The following is a 20643-nucleotide window of genomic DNA, read 5'->3' as shown; positions in this document are numbered from 1 at the left end:
CGCTAGGATGGAGCACACTGACGAACTTCTGAATCCAGAAGACACACCCATCTTTCAGGAGGCTAATGTGGGAGCCTCTGGTGGGACTGGGTCTATTTCTGTGGCTGAGGTCACTGCGGTGATCAAACAGATCCGTAGCGGTAGGGCTGCAGGGGTGGATGAGATCCAGCAGGAAATGCAGGAGGAGCTGGATCACGGGTACAAGCAGTGTAAATGAGGTTTATCTGTAGGGCTCTTCGGCTTACACTCTGTTACAGGATTAGGATGTTTGCCATCTAGGAGAATCTTGGATTAGTCACTGTTCTTCTGAACTGAGAGGAGCCAGTGGAGATGGTTTGGAAATTTGTTGAGAATGCCCCCTGGGCACCTCCCATTGGAGATGTACTGGGCATGGCCGGCAGGGTACAGACAATGGGATATACCCTACACATGCTGGAAGGGCTGTATCTCATCTGGCTTGGGAGAGCCTGTGAATCCCCCAGGAGGAGCTGTAGACTTGCTAGGGAAAGGAAAGTCTGGTCTGTCCTGCTCAGCCTTTTACCACCCTAAGCAATACGGTTTAAATGTGACAGATTTCATTTTCTTTACCTGACCACTCATGACTGACCATACACTCCAGTGAACTTCACTGGTCCACGAGCACTACATCACCTCCGTAGTGAGAGAACTGACTGGACACACCGGGGGAGGCAATTTAATTTGTTAAGTGTCAAGCCTGATGAAAATCAAGAAAACACAGAAAAGAACCTTTATCATGCGAATAAGGTCACGTTTGTGCCATCAGTATGTTGGAACAACACATCAGGTAGATTCAACAACTGTCGAGTTAAGTACTCTTAAGGGATGAATAATAGTTTTGTGCCGGCAATATGGTAGATGCTTGTGAGTGTGTTGAAGATGTGCTGACTTAAATGTGAATTGTTGTGTGAAACAGACTAATCATTGTTGAGGTTCAAGTGTGATGACCTGGACAGGAGTGTCTAGTCACTACGGAACTCCACTTCTTGTGTGCTGCATCCTGGAATAAACCATTTAATCACAGATGTACAACTTGTCTTGCTTTCAACAGTGGCCAATAAACCCCTTGCTGATCATTCATATTAATCAGTATAATGAATCTACTTATATTCTATGCCCATCCAATAAAATGTACAAGCTATAAAAAAGTCTGGCATTCCTAACAATATCTAAAATTGTTTACTCCTAAAATGAAGTTGGAGTATTGAAATTAAATGGAGTATTACGGAGTAAACTGAGTCTTTTGAAATGGTAACAACAAAAACATGCATTAAAACTTGTCGATGGTCAACCAACATGATTTTTTAAATAAATAAATGTCCTTTTCAATGTAATATGTAGGCATTATGTTTTATCAGGATTGACATTTTACAGCTCGGACAATCTGGGGAAAAATCCCTATATTCCAGTGTTGTCAATGAAAAGTAATAACCTTAATCCAGAAAAAAATCCAATGCTACCTGATTCATTGAAGCACTTTGATTCTTAGTAATACTACATAGACATTTTCTATACTAAACAAAGCATTCTGAAACAAGCATTAGTTCTACAAAAATCCAGTTTAAGTAAAATATTATCAAAGATAGTGCTGCGAAATTCAGAAAGGTCTGTAGCTATTAAGTATGTACCTGTAGCTCTAGTGTTTACATACTACACTGTGATACAAATTCATTCGGACTCATGGCTAGTTACATGTCTGTTTTGATTAGGCTGCAGAAGTGGACCAGGTGAAAGATCTTGCTTTAAAAAATGTGCTTTTAAATTTAGTTTAAAATGCTGTGGAAAGGTTTTTGGCTTAATTTGCCAGGACATTAAGGCGCTATATAAAATAAAGTGTATTAAAATTATTATTATTAATTAACTCCAAGCATGTAAACTGACGAGAAGCACAAGACATAAGACGGTTCTTCGCTGGAAGATGCCCTGGGATCTTCAATAAACACAGCAGAAGTGACCTCATTTTACAGTCTCTGTCAAGGAGCACCTTTGGCAGCACAATGGGGCTTCTGTGGCCCAGGGGGGCACTGTGCCCCAGACACAGTCTGTTAACACAGCCTGTCACCAGCTCTCTATTAATCACACAGCACCCTTCCAGAAACTGTTCAATCGGGAAAATCAGAAACAACTTTCAAGACCCATTCATCATATTATAAATACTTATTGTATTTAGTAATATTTAGATTTAGTCATGCCCCCCATCGAGGAACAAAAAAAGATTTAGACTTTACCCAATGTGTGACACTGAAATCATGAAAAACTGTATGAAAAAATAAATAACTGTAATTCCACTGCACAAAGCAAAATCAAATTTGTCAAAATTATGAAATAATAAAAAAGTATAAGGGTCACATTTATTCATATCCCTATTTTGTAAATCTTCCTCTGGCATGGATGTAACTGACAAGACACCTCTTGTAGTGTGCTGTGAGGTTCTAGTATTTCTGAGGGGGGATTTCTGATCATTCCTCCAGGCAGAAGTACTCCATGTCATTCAGACCCTTGGTTTCTGTTTGAGAACCTCCTCCTTGAGTTCAAACACTAAATATGTGACTGGCTGGGCTGAGGTCTACAGACTGAGTCAGCTAATTAGCCATTTCTTTGGCGATTTGGAATTGTGCTTTGGATCACTGTCTTGCAGTGGAATGTTTATTTTCATCCAAGCTTGAGATTCTTGGCAGAGGGCACCAAGTGTTTGGCCAAAATGTTTGGGTACGTTTTAATTCCCTCTACTTTAACCAGGGCTCCAGGACCCATACATGCAAAACAACACCAAAACATTACAGAGCCCCCCCCCCAACATATTTCCCAGTGTGGGAGAGAGTAGGAGAATGTGAGGGAGTCAGCTTCGCATTTTATAAGCCGAACACAAAGATGATGAACATGGCCACAAAGTTCACGTTTTATTTCATCAGAACATAAGACATGGTGATATATGAATGAGAATTGAAGTTGGTAAAATTCAAATCACCTCTGTTGGCAAGATACACTTGTGTTCTCTTCCTGGCAGGTTTGCTTCTGTAGCAGTATCCTTAAATGATAATAAATTGTTACACTTACACAGCACTTTTCTGGACACTCAACTCAATGCACTTTACAGGTAATGGGGATCTCCTCCACCACCACCACCAATGTGCAGCCCCAACTGGATGATACAATAGCTGCAAAAGTGCAACAGTACGCTCACCACATATCAGCTATCAGCTGATGATTATTAAGAGGCAATGACTGGTAAAAGCCAAAGGGAAATTTGGCCAGGAAAACCAGAGTAACACCCCTACTCTTTTCCAGAAATGCCCTGGGATTTTTAATGACCACAGAGAGTCAGGACCTCAATTTTATGTCGGATCCAAAAGAAGGCACCTTTTTACAGTATGGTGCCCTTGTCACTATACTGGGGTATTAAGACCCACATAGACCGCAGGGTGAGAGCCCCCTACTGGACCCACTAACACCTCTTCATGCAGCAACCTTAGCTTTCCCAGGTCTCCCATCCAGGTACTGACCAGGCTGAGACCTGCTGAGCTTCAGTGCATTACCAGTTGAGAGTTGCAGGGTGATATACAGTAGCTGCTGGCTTATAAATGTCTTAATAGTGACATTACAGTGGAAAGTGGTAGATTCAGCTCTTTGTGGATCATTTCATAGCCAACCCCCAACATGTGGACAACAAAGACCATTTGCCTGCAGTGTTCAGGGAGCTCTGTGGCCTTAACCATGAACTACTGAATGTCTTCCTTATATTAACTGCTTTCACAACCCCAGGATAAAGGAAACCTTTTTATAATTGTTTTAAGCAAGGCATAATTATCCCATCCTTAACTTATTCCATTATAAGACTCATTTTGTTCCTGTTTGATCAGAGGTATAAATACATTTGAAGTGTGCTGTAGTTTATGGGTTTGAATTTTACATTGTATATTTCCAAATTGAAATACACGAATTGAATGAGAGAGAGATTGAGAGTGAATCAAATGCTGTAAAAGTACTGGTATAAAACCAGAAAATGTCCATCAAAATAGAAGGAAGAAGTTAAGCATGTCTTCATATTCTGATAAATGGTAGTCACAGAAAAGCAACAATCTGGTATTTCAATTTGCGGTTTTAGTCAACATGTGTACACATACATCTTTCATCACACCAGGGACTTACAAAAACCTCAAGACCTCAGGTTCGTGGGGTCAGTTCAATGAGCATGAACAAGACCTTTGCAGTGGCTAGCACATGAGTCAGGAGGGTCCAGGTGCTGCTCGTTCAGCTCAAGCTTATTCAGCTCACTTTCTGGCTCAGAAACATGTTAGGATTAAGACAGCTGGCTGAAAAGAGATCCTTCTCTCTCATTGGTTGCCATGGAAAATGCCAAATACAAAACATCTTGGGGATATAAAACAAATGTGAGAAAGAGCACACTAAAAACTCAGAAAAACTGAGAAGTTGTACACAGTACAGTCCTGAGTTGTTGCCAGCTGTTTTCCTTAATAAGCTAGCACAAAAACCTGTGGTCTCCATCATTTGTCCACCTTATAAGGGGCTTCATGTGCATTATAACATTTGTTTAATTATTAAACCATTAAAGATGGAGAGAACACAATGGTTCCAAATCAAATTCAGACCAATTAGTTTGACTAGTTAGTAACAGCTACTTCATCTATTGATCACATCCATCTGTTGTTTTGAAAGAAGAAAATGTTAAAGCTTTGATAACAACTGGGTAACTTGTTCCATACTCCCACAACCCCAATTTCACAATCACAATCTATTTTCATTTCACTGTTTCTAGAACAGCAATATCTTTTTTGGAATATGATGATCAAAATGGTACACAATACAGTATTCTATACAAAATCTCAACAGTATATTATACAATTCTGATGCAACATCCTTCGATTTGAATTCTATTCGTTTACCTCAGTCAATCAAAAAGATGAAACTCAATCAAGAAGATGAAAACCAAATCTACATACGTATGGACCCAACCCTTTTTTCTAAGAAGGCACTTCTGGCTCAGAGTTTTCCATTTTATATATATAGTTTATTTTCCTGCCACCTGCACATAACACTCTTCTTTGTCTACAAAAATTGTAATCTGCTAGGTGTTTGGTACAGTGCTTGGAATGTTACTACTCACTTTTCTACATACAGTAAACCTATTCAAAGGCAGTACATTTGCAGGATATTCAGACTTCAGATGAGGGAAGAAAAAGCAAAGCTACCAAACCTTTAAAAAATGTGGAGGAAAACTCTTGGGACTGGATAGAATTTTCTCCTGCAACTGGGAGTGTACACACTGCTATGTAGAACAACTTGACCCCAGTGATCATAGTTTAACTCAGCTCAGCAGTCTCTGTGGAAAAGAAACTGTTTAGATACAGTACTGTATATACAAGGTTGTTTCTTACATATGTACAGCACAGGGAAACTACAATACTATATACACTAGAGTACATAAACACCCATATCTAAATACTGCACATTAAGGTCCAAAAAAGAATATTAGAATTCCAGGAAGGGACACTATTGCTCCTTATTTTTACTCTAATCTCTGAATTAGTGAAACTAATACCAAGAGCAGATGATCTTTGTTGATTCTTCTGAACTTAGTATACATAGTATACTGTAGCTTTTGTTTGGGAAGCTTTTATTTGACTTGAATTGAACTCATGACATACTTGAATTAATTCATGTATTATCATAATCATGTATGCGGCAAATGCGTATATCCAAAGTAACTGACAGAGATTACAATTATCTATTATGTTTTACTTACATAAATGCCAGTGTAATATAGACCTTTTACAATGACAAGAACAACATGCAGCTACAGTACATAACACTGTTTTCTAGTGCAGATCAGGCAAAGAAAAAGAGAAAAAAAAATATTCAAAGAAATATATACACATCCAACGGCAACACTTTGTCCCAGAAGTAGTAGGGAGTTTTTTATTTCTCTACAAGTTAGCCTTGAGGACACAATAGTGCCTATGAGTGAAATCCAAAGCAGAAACTGTGGAAAAAAAGATTTTCATTTTTTCTTCCTCGGTACACTGGAGGAGGATTTTTGAATTATTACGTAAGTCCACCTCCACAGGAAACTAATAAAAAAGTTTTCAAGGCACAACAAAGTGTTGCATATGTTTGGACTTCACCTGATTTATTCATGAAGCTAGATAAAAGAAGCACAGGAAGGCAAACGGAACAACAAAAGTCACCCTTTTTTTATGAATGTAAGTTGTACAATGAAAATGGTTTGTTAAAGGAAAATTTATAAAGCGAAAAACATTTCTAAAGGATCCGATGTTAAAGTTTCTATCTTGCATGTGACCCCCCAGAACTCCCCCCCAACACTAGTATAAATTAGAATACTAATTAGAATAGTATTAGAATACTAATCAGAAGGCTCCACGGCCAAAACGTTGTGTTCTCTTTCTTCTTTTTTTCACCATGGAATAAACCTATTACTGGTTCCTAATTTAGAATAGCACACCAGCCAAAAATATCAAGCATTGTTGTAGCTTCAGAATAACTAATTAACATATAAACATCATATACAAAGTACTAAACATTTAGTGAAATCATATTTACCAATCGGGTCTTCGACAACCAGTAAACAAATAACCCCCCAATCACTTTGTTTACAATTGTATAAAAGACAGAACAATTATGTCTCCTTTCAAGCTTCAATTTAATCATCATAATGAGGAAATAAGAATAAAAAGAAACAAGAATTTGTAACGCTCACCCGTATCACAAATCTGTAGAGGCAGTAGTGGTCAATAAGCCAAATTCATAGCAAGACAAATGTTTTTATGATTACTGACCCTCATCCAGTAACTTAAATATTTCTATTTTTCTGGGTCACAGTTACTTTTACAGATTTTTCCACACATTTTGGACTCATGATGGATATTTATTGCACAGACAATGCAAGATAAAATACACAATGAAGAGAGCACACACACGGCAACACAACAAGCACACCGTAAACATGTCTTAACAGGTTGATAAAATCGTAAACTGGGGGATTACTCTATAAACAGAAAACACTTGTTCATAGATTGCCAAGGTCAGCTACGCAAACTTCTTCACTTTTGAAGTGGGGAAAAAAAAGTGGACTTCAACGGTGCTGAAATCAAAACTTCAAGTTAAAAAGTTGGGTGTCACTTTTGACTCTGCACTTTAATTTCAGATGCATATTAGGAATGTCACAAGAGCATGTTTCATCAACCTGTGTAAGGCTGCTCAATTAAGAACCTTACTCTGCCAAAGGGTGAAAAGCAGATTCTGATGTCTTGAAATCATTAAGATTAGACTATATTGTACCATCTAACTATTTACTGAGGCTTTTTCTTAGATATTAAACAGGCTTTGGCATATCCTGAAATCTGCTACCCATGCATGCTATCCATATACAAAAAAAAAGGTCAACTCCCATCCTCTGTAACTTGCACTGGCTCCCTGTGAAATTCTGAGAGAACTTGCTTACAAATAAGGTATTACAGATTATAAAGCTTATAGATTATTTTAAGAACTTACTGCTGGAAAACAGACCTGCTCTCCTCTTTGGATCTGCTGATTCTGGCCTTCTTACTCAAAGACCAGGCTCAATACAATGGTTGACAGAACCTTCTAGTTTGCTCTAAGTCTGCATAACTTGAAGCTCAAAGCCAATTAGAGACTCTGTATTTCTTGACATTGTTTTTTAAAACCTGCTTAGAGACCTATTTTTTTAATTGAAGTTTTTAGTCTGGATTTCACTAAGTCATTTTGCTGTAATATTTTGTTGAAAACCACTCAGAAATGTCTAAAAACTGTGATGCAATTGTGTTGTAATCAGAATTGTTATAAAAATGATCATTTTTTGTAATAACAGAAAGCATTTTGTGGGAATTCTAGTTAGGCAGACAAATGTGACACACACAAAGTTAAGAAAGGTTACAAATGAGAGAAACCCATTAGCAGTTAAATCTATCCAAGGATTTCATCCAGCCATTCCTTAAAAGATGTCGGTGTATCAGCTTTAACCAACTGGCTGGACAGCTTATTACAAGCTCCTACATACCACTGTCTAGACTACAATTGAAATATAAGAGCAGTAAGCTAGCCAGTCAATTTTGAAATGTTTTGAACTCTTTATATGGGATAACTAGTGCTAATCAATTAAGATAGATCAGAGGGAGGAAATATTTAACTATGCAGCACAAAAAGGTTTGAAATGACACCCTGTAGTTCCACTCATCCAGTTGATTTAAGAAAATGAAGTGCTTTGCATTTCCCAGGCATAGCTGATACTGCAAGTCTCTAGGCTTTAGGCACTTCTTTCATCAAACACAGGTAAAAGTTTGGAAATGGGTTACGACGTGCCAGTTTTGTAGTTGTTCATTTTGTGTCTGTAAAGGGGAAATCTACAGAGCAAGCAGGGCAAAGACTGAAAGTAGACAATAGTCCTAACAGTGATTTATCCAGATGGCTTTAGGCCACATGCACAGGGTCCATATTAGTTCTTGGCAACTGTCCACTAACAATCTGCATAACTGCTCCCAAATGTACTGCTTTAAAGAGAATGAGCTCAATATGAGTGGAGAACAGCTGTTGCTTGTGGAATCAAATGTCCTCTCCTAACCACCAACTCCTTACATATTGCATAATTATGCACTGCACACTATAAAACAGAACAAGATTCTTAAAATGTTTATGTTGCAGCTTCAGCCCAAACCTAAATGTTTGCAAAAATAAGGCATGACATTCTCAAGGTTTAGCTTCAGCATACACTTTGTGGAAAAGAGGCTATACAAACATACCAAAATATAGCCTTAAACTCACTCAGCTGCCAGTAGAAAAAGCCGAGATGATTTTCATGGTTTCTCTTTTATGTTTTCCTCTGCTGATCTAACTGCTCCTCGTCATGAACAAAACACAGTTATACAAACAGCATTACTTTTACACAGCTAAAAGAAAATGAAGAATTGTAGAGTCCGTAGAAGATTTACAAATTACACATGAATTATGAAAAACATCGATGGGAATAAATGTTTGTGGCATTTAGTGTCACCTGTGTTATTTCTGTTAATAATATATTTTGGTTGCATACTACAATGGTACACATACTGTATACCTTGGCCCCAGAAAAGTTAAAAATGGACTCTAATATGACAAAACTATCGAAATATGTGAATGAAAAGTAATGTAATGTTAATGTTTTCTCATATTTTACTACTAACTGACTTAGTGTCCCAAATATAAAAATGAAGCTCCACCTGGTCACCTGTATGTAGTAACAGCTCTTCCAGCTTCTCTAAAAATGACAAAACCTTCTGATCACCTTTGTATAAATTCTACTTTTTAATGTGATAACATTATAGCTCTGTTTCTGAGCCCTGTAGCATACACTTACAAGTTTTGAAAGCACTATACATTTTTGATTTGAAAGTAATGGCTGTTATTATTTGTATCTTGTAATTGGACAACTGATTGGGAAATTGGTGTTTTAAACATATCCACGATGAAGTCAATATTTGCAGAGGAACGAATATGCATTGTGAATATGTTAAGCCATTGTGTTTTGACATACATATGCGTTTATTTTAAAGGATTTTACATTGCTTTAACGTTTTCCAAAAGAATCCTTACACAGTGTATTTCTGATTTTCACAACTTACATAGCAGTAAAAAAATTAACTACAAACGAGCCATCCTAATGCTGAAGAAGAGATACTAATCAACTGCTGTGGATTCTCTCACCTGAGTGCTGCTGACATGCCTTTACTACCAGAGTCTCCATCGCCGTCACGCCAGGTTTACAGCACATAAGCAACAGCAGATCATTGCACATTTGCAAAACAAGCCGGATCCCTTCACAGGGGGCTGCACAAAACATCCAGTAAGACAAGTACTTTTCTTCAATCCTAAGGAATTTGCAGCGATAAAGTGCCAAGGATCATAACTCAGTGGGCAGTCGAGGCCTCATTCCCAATAGGAATGGATGCAAACTGGATGGAAGGGTCATGGGGTTCGAATCCAGGACAGGACATTGCTGTTGTATCCCACACAGATGAATCAGGCAAATCCCCTGCTGTATGAATGGTTTCCAGATTCATTTTAGATGAAAACTGGTTCTGAATTGACTTCAAAATATCATAAAATCATCCCTGCAGAAAATACTGTAGGACCCCATTGGCACTTTCTTACCTATAAATAAGTAATTTATATTCTTTATGGCCATATAACATTTGTATTTATTGTGCATAAATTTTACATTCAGATGTCAACTAAATTTATATTTAAAATTTGCAGTAGCAGTACTTCTTTGCCAGGGATTCTGGAGAGACTAGAGGCTGTACCTCAACTCTTCACGGTTATTCTCAACCCTATAAAGAGTAGAAGGAGAGACCATGAGGGGGAGTCTTGAGGACAAAGCCCTTATTCAAACTTTCTCAGCTGGGAAATCAAAACGCACATATTAAAATTCCAGCTTCCTCTCCTGGAATGTCCTCAGCCTGTCAGAAATGTTTAGAAAGAATTTTTTCGCTGTTATTGCAGCTGGTTGTCACCGGCCTGACTCTAAATGAGGAAAAATAGGCGGATGGATAATTGTTCACAGTCAGGCTCCTCAAGAAAAGTATAACTTTCTCCAAAGTTATATCCTACGATTACACTTTTAATGACCTACTGATTCTAGATCGCCAAATGTTAATTCATTGAGGTTTAGCCATTATTTTTTCCCTTCTATACACAATCCATGTGGAGCAACCTATTGTTACGAAGCCCAGCCGACCACAACAACCCCCACAGCAGCCTGGGAGAGACGAACAAGTCAGAGACACGAATTCTCAGGCATTTCATAAATTGAAGTTAGCAATAGTCCTCTTAATGACAGATGTGGCAATACATTTTTGTTGTCAAATGAAAACACAGCCATCTTTAATGTCTTGACATAAAAAGGGCCAGATCCAAGGAATATAAAACTCTTGACAAGATGATGACGGCAGTCGCTATTCGAATGGGTTCATTCATTAGTGTGAAAGGTCAGAAAGTAACAGTTCAGGCTAGTACTGTACCTCTTCTGCAAGCAGCCCCCACTGTAACAAGAAGGCTTACACACAGCTCCTTAACACCAACTGCCTCTAAAGATGAGGAGTGTGCACTCTTGTGTACCTTTAGATGTTCAGGAAATCTGTTTTGGAAGACTTCACAGGTGTAGCACAAGCCAGAGGACATCGCCGGCTGCAGGTACAAGCCCTCACACTTTACCAAGCAAGAAGGAGGAGGCTCAAAAGTACCCAACAGCTACAGGAGTCACACGGTTTGAGCTCAGGATTCAGAGAAACAGTCTTGTGAGCTTCCAGGATTCTTGCAAACATCTCATGTTACATTTATTTCAATATTATGTCACCTTAAAGCTAAATGAACTTGCAATGTACAGCCTTGGAGCTAGATGTAGATGAACAGTATATATTAAACAACAAAAATGTCTCTTTAGGCCAGACGTCCCCATTTCATTTCCAGGAGGTCCGATTTGGCTACAGGTTTTCAGTCCATCTGGACATTATTGGCTTAAATGGACAAATTGTCCAGCTTCTTCCAACTGTTCAGGTGCTACCTTTTTATAGATAACTGGAAATCCTGAAGATACACATGCTCTCTGGGACCCCTGCAAGGTCAGCAACTGAGACCCTTACAAACTCTAAATCAACTCAGATAAGCACAATGTGGCACAGTTGCAATATAAATTCTGAAACAAAATGGGTTATATAAAACATTCTGTAATTTACTTTCTCTTTTGAGATTAGCAAAATTCAAAATCGTAAAAGATAGAAGGATAATATTTTTCTTTAAAAAAGGTTCCTTGAAGAGAGATGTCTGAATTGACAGCCTAAGCACGTACAGCAATCTACCCACAAGTGTTCACAGCTGAAACTGCTAAACAGCAAATAATTCCACATGAAGTGGAGGGAATGTAAACACACAGGCACTGTTACTGACTATGCACTCAATGAGGTGTAGAATAATATTTGAAGTTCAAATAGAATAAAAAGTTAGCTCAATATTTATGAAAATGCTCCACTCCTTTCTCCATAAAACCTTCAAATGAATGTAATGTCCCGACTGCTGCAAGAGCTGATACTGCTGTCACTTTACCTTCTATTGCTTTCTAAGCGGTTAGTCTATGGTGCTCGGGGAGTCAATGACATACCACACTTCATCTCTTACACTAGGAGAGAAAGTACTTCAGATCCTACAGAGGATGTGGGCTCCGTTTGGTTTTATTCCTCATCCATGTAAATAAGCCTGTGATAGCCAGTTTCAAGACATGACTGTTAATGTTCTAGGCCAGGTCTGAACATCATGTGTAGTGTTCATCACCACTGTTCAGCCAATGGTGTGGAAATCAGTCCATGTGGAAACAAGGCACACACACAAACCAGATTTCATACTACAAAGCTGGGAAACCAAAGAAGATTCAAAAGAGGCCTTGAAATAACTAAAGCCTTAATACTAAACAAAAAGAAAAGCTTTCAAAAGTTCACTAGTCATCTATAACGGAAACAAATTTACAAAGTTATTATAAGGAAAGTTTGTGTTTTTTTAAGAAAGTGCGCCGATATCTTACTGAACAAACATAACATAGGCAACACATTGTCCATCCAGGTTCAATGGGGCTCATGTCTAAAGAGAGTGGGGTAGTCAAGGCAGAACTTCATCTCATCTCATAAAAAGATACCAGTACACCAGCAAAATGAGGATTTGACACTGTACTGCTGAATGCTGTCCAATCAGATTAGCCCACAGGACTAATCAAGGCGAGCTAAATGTGAGGTCCCAGGACTGGATCAATGAAGCACCATGCAAACAGGCTGCCATCAATCACTACAAGTACCAGGACACTGCTTCCCCAACATCACACTGGAACCTCCACTTCAAATGGCATATTGTTCGCAACAGTTAGCATACCACTCATGCTTTACATAGTTTTCCTATCAGCTCTTCATTTCATCTTCGAACCTGACATAACCGGTATTTGTTAATGCAGCTGGTGTTTCACTGTTGACTTTATGTTCCCAAATGCTATGTTATTGATAAGCATCATGAAGATCTAATAATGAAAAGGAAAAAAAAGGGGTAGCAGAAAATGCTTTAAAACTTTTAGGATTTAATAAACATTACACAGGACAAAAAAATGCATGTGGAGTGCAACTGTTTTTGAATTCATACCAAAAGAAACATCCACAATGGGTTAGCTGAATGATGCTAGCAATAAATTAATCACGATCGAAAGTACACTAATCTTTCAGATTATATTACATTAAAAACCTTCAATGGTCAATCCAAGTTTGCAGTCGGACAATAAGCTCAAAAAAGCAAGCTTAAATTCAAAAACAGCCATCAGATGATCAATCCTTCCCCACGAAGAAGAAAATGCATGATCTGCCCAGCACAAATGCACAGTCCCGTTACAACAGAAAATCAGGATAACCTCTTGAGCATATGATGATTTTCCCTGTCACTGCTCTGTGGGTACAATGTCAACAGTTCTGTGACAGGCAGCTAATTACCAGCTAATTAAGCAGAGGCAGCTGCCATAACCTATGATGCCAGTACTTGACAGGTGTGCTCCTCCCTTATCGAGATGCGTGATCCCTTTGCAGCAGGTGTGTGAGCTAGTCTGGTGAAAAAGTAAGTATTTTAGGGTTTAACACATTTACACATATTTGACCTTAAACTAGTTCTCACCACGTCCTTATAGTAGATACTAACCTCACTTCATAAATAACAAAAAAAAAAAAATCTACTTCATTATTTAAAAAAAAAATCAGCCAGCATTACTATACTCTTTTTTTTCCACAACAGTGCACAAGGGGTCAGGCAGGGAGTCAGAGAGAGAAAGATGGGAGAGGACTCGCACCAGAGAGCTCTGCAGCAAGACCAAGAACAGAAACAGAACGACTGACCAATTGTCAGTCAGACTGAAACGAACCAGTGAAGAATTTGTCTCTGTTGCTTTTTTTAAAGAATAAAAAGAGAACTTTACCGCTAGTTTCTTTTTGAAGCCAGATTCCGCACTGTCATTTTTACCCAGCCAGGAACAAAGTCTCTTCACAAGTGTCAATCGTTTGTGGTTTCTATTCTCCTGTGAACAATTTAAACTATAATACAGGCCTTGCTTTTCTAAGAGTTACTTGCTAAGAGCATTATAACTCTTACAGAACCTTAAAGAAAGGACTTATTTCAAAGATCTTTAAAATTCACAAAAACTGTGTGCCTTCTCATGTGAGAAACACCAGTGATACCACCTTTTCTCTTTCTGGAACAGTACCCATGAATATAGCCAGATTGAACACAACTATCTATATATTGAAGAACCTGTGTGTTAATTAGGTCTATAAACAATTCCGTACATCTAAAAAACTTTTGTCGATTATTTTTTTTTTTAGAAATAAACATCTGTATTTCATGATTTCTCATATTGCACTTGAAAGGTCACAAGAAAAAGGTACCTGCAACTTCTGTACCAGCCTAGGCAGTGTTACAGACCTTTTATCACTGATCCATAAGGATTCATTTCAAAGCTTCATTTCTACGGATGATAAAGTTGCTGGCTTGTGAACAAGATGTATGTTAGTGACACACTAGCACTGAAACATGCCACTAACAAGAGATCTGAAGAACAAAAAAACAACACGCGAGATTTAGCAGTTATAGGAATACAATCTGCTGAACCATGAATTATTTGTAAAAGGGGGAGCTCTAAATTGCTTCTGACAAGCAGAAATCCTGCACAGACGTATGCTTTATGATAAAAGCTATTATATAGGATTTCTGCAGCTGCGCTTGGCAAAAGCCCATAACATGAATGGCAATACAAACAAATCAGATAAATACCAGTGACCAGAGTGATGGAAAACCCAGTTCATGCCAATCAAGTTACAGTACAGTTGGAAAAGGAAGCTCTGGGCTAGACAGCTGGGTGGTGGGTTGGCTTCCAGCAGGACCTTATTTTCTTGCACATTAGAGCAAGCTACTGCTCCCTGTTCTTCTAAGAAGCATAAATGAATATAATTTTTCTCTGATTATTCATGCCCAGTGTCTCACATCTAATTACCCAAATGGATAAGCAGTAACAGCACTGAGAGATTACAGAGAGTAATCCACCAAGGTTATACCAAGGTCAGGCGGATGAATTAATGTTTGGCACCTACTGAGACAACGGTCAGTCAGTGTCCACACATCCCCGTCACAGACACCCTCCTCCTTACACAGACTACCAACCACACTGACCGTTCTCTCGGGCTCAAGCAGCTTCTCTCCCGCTGAGGAAACAAGCAGCGCAACAAAAAATAGCACAACGAATTTCAACATGGATCACCAATTCCAAATCGATTTAGTGAGAGCAGTTCTTTCTGGGAAGAAGAACTCATGCCACTGCACTCCTGGCAAGTCCAGAAATCAGTTTTCATATTTACGCCTAAAAAAGTTAACCAATTTGATACCACAACATGGGGGCCCACGACATTAACGTACCAAACAAATTGTTGGGCCGTGATTCAGCATTGAAATTCATTCCAATAGCCTGCTAATATATAGCTTAGAATATATAACTTGGAAATAAAGGAATATAGTGTTAAATTGTGGCCCATTACGACACAATCACCAGAATGCGTAACTCTCACAGTACTTTCCAATAGATGCAATTAAATATTTTATTTAACTTGTTAAATTAAAGTGTTAATTTTCATTAAATCCCCAAAAATGCACAATTCACACAATAACAGATTTGTAAAAGTACATGCTCAAACTTGCTTGGACATCCCAGGATGTTCAGAGAACCTCAACAGCATTTCTAGGAATTCTTGAAATTAATGATTTTTCCATAGAACCAGTTATGCGAACAACATTTAAGGACATTTGTGTGGAACAGCAACCACAAACTCACAAGGTGTACAAAGACTTCTCATTAGCACGACTGACTAGTCATGTTCTGTATGACCATAAAACCATTCGTACATGATGTACTGTACAAACAGTATTGCCTTGGTTTGTTTAAGGTCACAATCAGAAAAGCATCAGGACAGCACAACATGCAGTGAAGCGGTTTGATTTTTTTCAATTTCCCAGTAAAGAGCAAACTAAAGCTCTTTGAGCATTTGTCTTTTAATATTCCTCGTTTTATATAAGTCAGCCAGTGGGTTTACATGACTGCATTAAAGTTAAGGCAAAGAGAATCTTTGCGAGACAGACACAGTATGAAGCAAGGATGATTTTAATTATATGGATGTACAGTATATACTGTTTAGGAACAAGTAATAGGTTAATTCCATGCTGAAAAGAGAAGAAAGAAAACACAACATTTCAGCTGTGGAGCCTTCTTACCCACCTATATACTGTTTATGCATTTGGCTCCGAGTCTACCTCTGGTGCAGACTCCTTCTACCTCTTTCTCACCTCTCAGTGCCTGATCTGCCTGATGTACAGTGAGCAGGGTTTAGCATGCCCAGTTGCCATTGGTTCAGGCTGTTGCTAAAAGCTCCTCCCCAGCTGTATTCTCCATGGTGACACAGGCAAGTCGTAAAAAGGATTTGGCTACTTTATGATCTAAATTCCTGCAATGATTTAAAATCGTCTTTCAATGAACCTGGAAGCTGCAGCACAGCCTAACTACCTTCCCAATCTTTTTGCATCCCTAGGTCTTCTAATTGCCATTATAAGAGCAACTTAAGAACTATCTACTACTTGAAATGAATTCTATCATTAACATGTTCAGGCACACATGTTCAACTATCACTGCTGGAATGTACAGCAAGTCCAAACAAATATTTTGTTTTTCATTAAAGCAAACTGTATTTGTGATCACTAGACTAATATGCATGACAAAAGTAATATGTTTTATTTCTGGGTAATTCCATCCTTACAATTGATTTCAGAACATAAACACACTTCCTCTTCTGTTTAACAATACAGTTCCTTCATCAGTCCTATATTCTGTGAAACACTAACAGTAAGGAATAACTCTTTTTGACTTGTTTCTGTGAATCTTTCCAAAGAAACAGAATCTGCTCTTCAACTATCCTTACCATGAGTAGCTTTTTCCTTTTTCTGTTAAGAGTGATGAGTGTGATGTGCGATGTCAGAGGATTTAACAGCGAGTATAAACCTTGTCATTTTCTTTTCACTGATGTCACTAAGTGGTATTTCATCCTGAAGAAATCCAATTGTTAAACAGACTCCTGTCACATTTTGGGTAGTTCACTCATTAAGGAAGAATAATGGAAAATAAAATACAGTAGATATCTCCACAGATCAATCTTAAGCTGTTTCAAGGGGGTAATGGAATACACCCCATAAGTTTTAACAGTCTCATCCCAGTGGAATGAATTTAAGTAAAAAAATACTTTGGATTTCATCTATTTTCTGTCTTCTTTTCCTGGTGTGTTACACAAAAATGGCTGTTTATTACCAGTAAATACACAAGCTAGCATAAGCCTCCTTCATATCAGTTCATTTCAAACTCCCCTTCATCAAAACCGATTATGAAAATGTTTTCAATCTATTGCAAATGTACTTTGGGTTCAATGTTTACACCCAGCTTATAACTGCTTTTTTTTCCCCCCCAAGACTCAAGGTCAAAAAAAGGAAAAACAGAACTTCGTGGGAGAGGATATTAAAATCTGTTTAAATTCTACTGCTTTCTTCCTTGGGGTTTAGTCAGATTTTTATTTTTCGTTCCAGTGACTGAAAGCATGTCCGAACATATCAAGGTGCTGAATTCATTTCAAGAAGCCTTCCTGTCAAGCAAAATTGCAGGAAGAGACAATGACTGACATGAAAATGAATAGCCTTAACATTTTAGTAAGATCCTTGAATCACCCTTGTTCATTTTGCTTTATGTTATATAGTCAACAACTAGTTTTCTAATCGTTCTATAAATTCACAGAACAGCAAAGCAGCGTGCATACACAATTAATTAAGACAGACCAAATGCCCTGCTCTTGTATGTAAATTCTTGTGTACTTAAAGGTTGCTTGAAGCGAAGACTACTGCCAACTAAGATAAAATGATATAGTGTTGCAATCTGATCCATGCATTCTCATGAACTGGTACATCTTGGTCAAGGCTGCAGCTACACGGAGCACATTCCAGGGGCTCTGGGCACAAAATGGGACAGAGAACAAGAGTGCTTTCCCTCCAGACAGGAAGCCAATTCATCACAAGGCCGGAGAGATAGGGAAGATTGAAGATATCCAATCACACCCCGAGCCGCTGTCTCTCTGCGAACTGGGAGGAGGCCATTACAGCAGGAGAGAAGCCACATGAACTAATGGAGATTAATTTCCATAAGAACTCCCAGCATTCCAAAAAGCAAGGATTAATATAAATGAAATATTAATGTACTAATTACCCAAACCAAACCAACAGGACATACGGTTGGTTCAAAATATGACCTGCCGATACAACACCCTGCAACTCAACCGGCAACCCACAGAAGCTCAGCATGTGTGAGCCTGGCCAGTGCCTCGATGGGAGACCACCTAGGAAACAGATCAAACACTACTTTGTCTTACCATGTAGTTTGAGTTCAAAAATGGTCACTAATTTTACTAATTATTGTGACCCAAAAGCTTTTGTTTAGAAGCAATCACATAAGAGGTTTAAAACAGCTTTATACCAAGCTTCCCTTCCGTCATTTCACCCTTTACCACTTTGCAAATTAGAAAAATTCTTAACGGAACTTATTTGCCCGACACACATAACTACAAAACATCCAAATTGAACAGTCTAAGGGTTATATGCCTTTCTGCAACTGCAGGCACACGACAACTGTTTTTTACAACTGTAGAAAATGTAGAAATTGACCTAAATAAAAGGTAAAAGATGAAAATAAGTTTGGAGTAAAAGATTATATTGGAGTTAGAATTGAGTCCTGACTGATGGAGGGGATTTGCCAGTACTTTGTTCCTTGCCTGATTGCTCGGCGTGGAGGGACACCCTAACCTAGGCAATATCTGGGTGGTACGATACACCTTTCACTTCTTAATGATGGAATTCACCATACACATTGTTCTCCATGTTTTATTCTGAAATCATATGAACAACCATTTCTACTAACAGAGTTTGGATTCCAAACAACAATAAGATAATATGAACCTTTACCACCTATATTGTTCAACTAATTGTATGACTTGCGAAAGTAATTCTGTACACCTGAACTAATCTGGGCTTGTCATAGCGAAGGGGGTGACTTTTTCTGTCATCAATGTTTTAGGTCTTAATTTATCTTTGCAGTATTTGATATTTTAATGCCTCCCTCCCAGAGTTCAGTCTGAGCACTTAGGTTTTGATTAAAAGAACCTACAAATACAAAAGCAGTTGAAAACACTAGACCAGTAAAGTAACTATAAGCCGCTGAAGAGTTATAAAAGCGTTCCTCAGAGAATCCAGTAGCTCTATGAGCTCACCGTCACCAAAGACCACGTTGCGGGTATTTGACTGCACATGACACTCCAGGCCAAAAAAATTAACAAATTAAATGCAAAATGCTGATTCGTTACTTAGAAAATTGGAAAACTACCTTCTTGCTCCTGCTCTCGTCATTTCTGAATACCTGAATATGTATTTGTGCAGTGAAAAAGGAGCAAAATTCAACAGGAATAAATAATTTGAAATATATGCTGCCTATAGATATGCTGCGATAATATAAAATTGCCTTTTTGTCTAACTGAACTCAAAAGTCTTCATATAAAGGTGACAGAATGAAACACAGCAACAGAGAATTACTGTACATTGCCACCTGATGGTCTGCCTTACTTGAAAGCCCTCACAGATACTGTACTGTGATGCTGTTTCCGAGCGCTAGGCAAATCCGGTAATCTCCTCACTCTTCACATGAGTGGTTTTTAAATGAAGCCTTCAACCAAAGGCCTTGCGAAGTCGATGGGTTTCTGCTGTCTGACTAAATAGAATCAAAGAATCATGTAAAGGATGGACGTGAGGAGGTGATATTAGGAAATCAGATATGTCCCATTTTATCCAGTTTTAAGAACATGAGGCCAACTGAGAAATTGATCAGCTATCAATTCACTTAGACAGCATAACAGTAAGAAACCACAGCTACTATAAATAATAAATGTTAACCAAAAATGGAAGTAAACAACATCACCACACAAACCTAACCATATTTGAGAAGGATATCCCTTCTTAGCAGCAAAATATTCACCTTTTATTAGGATTTGAACATTGTACCAGCAAAACTGTTCATTGTTAACAGTACAGGTCTCATTTTCAACTGAATCGGCTAGTTGAGAGCTACGCTGGTATAAGCACCAGGTTTTGATCCAGAAATGATACAACTGTCAATAAAAACATTTTAATTTGTTCCTCAACATATCCTTTGAATGATTGTCTTCACGTTTCTACATTCATTGGAATGAACAGAAATGGCTTGCCGAATAATTACTGCGGCTGAGACTGAACACCAATCAAGTGCTTCTGCTTTGAAATGAGGAATCTAACGACGAATCCGCTAGTTAAACAATCCAAATCATTTAATCCTCTTAGACAGTAGCCTTTAATGAAATATTAATAGTGAAATTCTAAAGGCTACGTAATAAGTCAATTTCACATTTGAAACTTCAGCCG

At 38.2% G+C, this 20643-nt stretch overlaps 1 protein-coding gene across 2 annotated transcripts in view; it reads right to left on the bottom strand.

The window, feature by feature from the left end:
* The window catches only part of rnf150a (ring finger protein 150a), a 76326-nt gene that overhangs the window by 51350 nt on the left and 4333 nt on the right, over positions 1–20643 (bottom strand). The window lies entirely within an intron of this gene.

Source organism: Lepisosteus oculatus, chromosome 1, assembly GCF_040954835.1.
Source record: "Lepisosteus oculatus isolate fLepOcu1 chromosome 1, fLepOcu1.hap2, whole genome shotgun sequence".
Taxonomy (NCBI): Eukaryota; Metazoa; Chordata; class Actinopteri; order Semionotiformes; family Lepisosteidae; genus Lepisosteus; species Lepisosteus oculatus.
This window is presented reverse-complemented; position numbering and strand designations above follow the sequence as displayed.